The sequence below is a fragment of the Mercenaria mercenaria genome, chromosome 12 (assembly GCF_021730395.1).
Source record: "Mercenaria mercenaria strain notata chromosome 12, MADL_Memer_1, whole genome shotgun sequence".
NCBI lineage: Eukaryota > Metazoa > Mollusca > Bivalvia > Venerida > Veneridae > Mercenaria > Mercenaria mercenaria.
Genome location: NC_069372.1, coordinates 64,769,364 through 64,774,054, shown reverse-complemented (window position 1 = coordinate 64,774,054; position 4,691 = coordinate 64,769,364). Strand labels below are relative to the sequence as shown.

Sequence of the window (4,691 nt, the reverse complement as noted above, 5' to 3'; positions counted from 1 at the left end):
ATAAAGTTTGGAGATTATTATAGCAGAGCAGGGACAGTTCACAAGACATTTTGTCGTTGCATAATGCACTGTAGAATTCGAGACTTTCTGATGTATGTCAGTCTGCCAGTGCATATAATTATCATTTCAGATATTTAATGAAAATGTCGCTGAAATCTGTGCCCTTTGTCGTCTAACATATATTTATTCATCTTAGGAGGCAGTAAACAGTTTTCAGCTGTCAGTGTCGAATTGGCCGGGGTGAAATTTACAAATAAGAGGCAATTTACGGAATGAAGTGCATATTTGAACTTCTAAATAATAATAATTGCTAGAATTGAAGTTTCAGCGGCTAGAATTGTATTTCACTTATTTAAAAAAAATCAGTTGAGTAGCCTTGATCTTGATAGTATGATGTAATGACTTGCAGGAGCGTATACATGCTTCCTCTGAGCTAGCTTAAAGTGGGGTTGTCATTTTAGCAGGGGCCTCAGGAAAAGTGTAATAGTGAAAAAACGGTACGGATGGCCCATATATTTCAGCTTATTTTCAGATTTTACAGTGTTACTGGAGTATGGAACAGTGTAGCAATTGGGGCTATCATTTTCAGGGAATTTTCTGCAGCGACTGAAAAATTGGCAAATTTAGCTTTTTTCGTCATCAGTTTCCGCGACCGGGAGAGCACAAAATTCAGGTCTTGTAAACAGAAAACTAGATATTAGAGATGTATTGCAGATGGTTTGCAACGATAGACATACAGTGATGTTAATGTTGCAATATCTTTATTTCAGGTGTGTGGTTACAGACTTTTGTGTGAGGTTTTGAAAGTTAGGTAGGCGACTCTAGGCCGAGAAGCTCAGAAAACTGTTTACTGCCTCCTTAAGAGCAAATCTTGAAAATTTGTAAGTTCTTCCATGTGCATTTATTTGATGTCTTAGAGGTTTTTCAGTATGATCTGTGAAGGAATATGAGTTTTAAAGTTAATTTTGAAGCAAAATGAGGGTTTTTAAGAGCAAGAACTAAGGGGAGATAACCGCGATTCAGACATGAAAGTCAGTTTTACAGTGTTTTCCGAGCCGATATAATGAAAGATATATCTGTTGTGACAACATTTTACTTAGACATATGCTTACTGTGACATTAAAGTCGTCAAATAAGGCATTTACATGCAATTCATTGATTTCTATTAATTCAGTAAGCTTTTTAACAGCAAAGTAGCGGCTCGGGCTGTGGAACAGACCTCGGGGGTACTTTCGACAGTATGTCCTCTGAATCAGTATTTCGTCGTTCGTTTCAGTTTAGAATTTATGTACATATTGCATATAACATAGACTCCAGTCACAGCACACAAAGTTTAGAGAATAGACATCTTTTTCCCTGAAATAGATGGGTTTTGAAAGGTTTGTCTCAAAAGTAACGTTTTTCTCATATTTCATCACTCGCGGAAGGTGATCATTATCAAACTGAGGTCTTAACATGGACTCGTGGTCTGATGCAGTCAGTTCTATGGATTGAAAATCATGTACATCATAGCTAAATATCACAGTGCAGATAATTATCTTCAAATAGACACCATTTAGTGTCTTGGAATAGACAAATTAGCATGTAGTGGTATATTTTGTAAAACGTTAAGACTGTGACATATGGTGCTCATGCATGTGCTTGTAGCTTCCTGGAGCAGGTCCAGCACAGTACCAGTGACTTAAAATTGCTATAATATTCAGCCAGCTTGGCAGCTGAACATATCTAGATACTAAAAACTTGGTTGAGACCTCATTTTTGTATGCAATGGGCCTTAAATGAAACTATAATGTTACTAGTTAATTTCGGTACGCGTTCCTGGTAGAATTTTTGCAAACATGATGTACTCCAGTTGTCAAAATTTTCAACAGCATATGTTGGATATGTCTGAAATAGGGTTTCTTTTGGTCAGAATTGATTAAATTACAAAATAAACAGCAAATGTCATACTATTGGGGTCACTTTTGTCTCCCTTAAGGAGGCAGTAAACAGTTTTCAGCTGTCAGTGTCGAATTGGCCGGGGTGAAATCTACAAATAAGAGGCAATTTACGGAATGAAGTGCATATTTGAACTTGTAAATAATAATAATTGCTAGAATTGAAGTTTCAGCGGCTAGAATTGAGTTTCACTTATTTAAAGAAAATCAGTTGAGTAGCCTTGATCTTGATAGTATGACGTAATGACTTGCAGGAGCGTATACATGCTTCCTCTGAGCTAGCTTAAAGTGGGGTTGTCATTTTAGCAGGGGCCTCAGGAAAAGTGTCATAGTGAAAAAACGGTACGGATGGCCCATATATTTCAGCTAATTTTCAGATTTTACAGTGTTACTGGAGTATGGAACAGTGTAGCAATTGGGGTTATCATTTTTCAGGGAATTTTCTGCAGCGACTGAAAAATTGGCAAATTTAGCTTTTTTCGTCATCAGTTTCCGCAACCGGGAGAGCACAAAATTCAGGTCTTGTAAACAGAAAACTAGATTTTAGAGATGTATTGCAGATGGTTTGTAACGATAGACATACAGTGATGTTAATGTTGCAATATCTTTATTTCAGGTGTGTGGTTACAGACTTTTGTGTGAGGTTTTGAAAGTTAGGTAGGCGACTCTAGGCCGAGAAGCTCAGAAAACTGTTTACTGCCTCCTTATTCAAATCTTTAAAGTATCGGCCACGTAGAGTTACGTATTAATTGAGCCGGTGTAAAAATATATGTTATATTTATTTATATTTACACTTACACATTTAATATTTAAATGTATTGCCCTGTAGACGTTGAAAATGTTCTATTTAACCTTACAGTATATGTAAACTATGTCGTCACTTAGAAAACAGGTTTATATTTAATAAATATTTGGCAATGTATCGATTATGATAGTTGACAGATGTCACTGTCTCAAAACTACCTGACAACGTAAATCTGCATACATCTCAATTTGTGTGCTTAACAGCTTTAATAAATTGTTCAAACCGACTTTAAACACAAGTTCAAAAGAAAGGTCGAAAATGTATAAATTCAACTGCGATTTTGGTTTAAAGAAAATATGTAAGCAAACAGCAATATGAGACATGAATTGCAAACTTTAAGAAATAGATTCGTATTCAAGAAAACATTGTAAAATTATGTCTGGATATATATTTATTATTCGCTTTCTTGAAATAATTACAACCAATTTCCTGCTGCTTAATTTGCGAGAAACCTCATAAATATTACGGCGTACATGTACTCGTACAGCCCACGCACAACCATAATTACTTCTAATGGGAAGGGACAAAACTATGGAATCACTATGATTAATGTTTAACATACAGCGCACTTCTAGAATACCTATAGTTAATGACTCAATGTAAATTAACATGAACTAGCTCAAAAAAGTCTACATGAAGGCGCCACAGGCTTTATTACTGTATGATATCACACTGTCATATATTTAACTTAATTAAAAACGACTTAATGCACAGATTAACATGTAGTGTACAAATAACTTTTTTCATTGTTGGGTTTATTGTCGCACCGACACAATTATAGGTCATATGGCGATTTTTCAGCGTTGATTGTGTAGGAAGACCCCAGGTGCCTTTCCGTGCATTATTTCATCACGAGCGGGCACATTGGTAGAACCACCGCTCTACCGTAAGCCAGCTGGATGGCTTCCTCACATGAAGAATTCAACGCCCCGAGTGAGGCTGGAACCCACATCGATGAGGGACAAGTGATTTTAAGTCAGCGACCTTAACCACTCGGCCACGGAGGCCCCGTACAAATAAAATTATATCAAGAAATTAAAAAACGAATAAATATGAACATGAGAGAAAACGTTATTGTTCAATTTTCATTCATTTGATGAATTAATGCAATATCTCATTATATACTGAAACCTGTTTGTTTTGTCTGGATGGGCAAGTGAAGGAAATAAGTAAGAGGGTGATCTTCATGTCTGAAATGTTGTTTACAGCGTTAATGAAGGGTTGCATGTATTTACTTCGACATCAAAAAGGTAAATTATTTAGCGGATATGTGATCGATGGAACTGTTAAATATGCAGCAGCATATTTTATACACGCACAAATACTGTACCTGTCAGATATTTATTCTTTGTTTTAAACTTTTGCCAACTCCACATACCGCCTTGCTTTTTGGAAAGAACTCTTCTTTTTGGAGTTAATGTAATATTAATTATTCATTTGATCTCTGCAGTTCTCTTACTGCTGAGCTGACTATAAAAACCGCAGGCAATGCCTGAAATAAAAGTAAATATTTTGTTTTTGTTTTGGTGAATATTTGAGGAGACGATTTAGAATAGTATTCCTATTATTAAGCTGTTATAGTAAAGTTAGTTAGGTATATTTTTACTGCATTTAATAATACATCTCTCTGGATGATATTCTTCATGCGGATAATTCGTTGTTTTGCTCAATTGTTGGATACTATGCATCCCCGGGGGCTCCAGCAATTCGGATACTATTGGTTCATTTCTTGATTTACATCCCAACATTTAAGAGGGATTATTGTAATTTAAGTATTTACACTTTCCTCTCTGATTGTGTCTGACAAAACATGTGGAGAACACTATGACAGGGTGTTGTTGTTATTAAGGGTGAATAAGTTTGACAGTGCTTCATGGACTATTTTTGTATTCTTAGCTTAAACTGCTATCAAATGCATTGCAAAATTTAGCAAGCTACATATCACGATT

The 4,691-nt window shown here is 35.8% G+C and overlaps 1 long non-coding RNA gene across 1 annotated transcript; it reads left to right on the top strand.

The window, feature by feature from the left end:
* The first annotated feature begins 298 nt into the window (after positions 1-298).
* Positions 299-3,966, top strand: LOC128547136 (uncharacterized). The gene is made up of 3 exons (XR_008366338.1): positions 299-497; positions 771-881; positions 2,554-3,966. It is a non-coding gene; the product is annotated as an uncharacterized LOC128547136 (long non-coding RNA).
* The last annotated feature ends 725 nt before the right edge of the window (positions 3,967-4,691 follow it).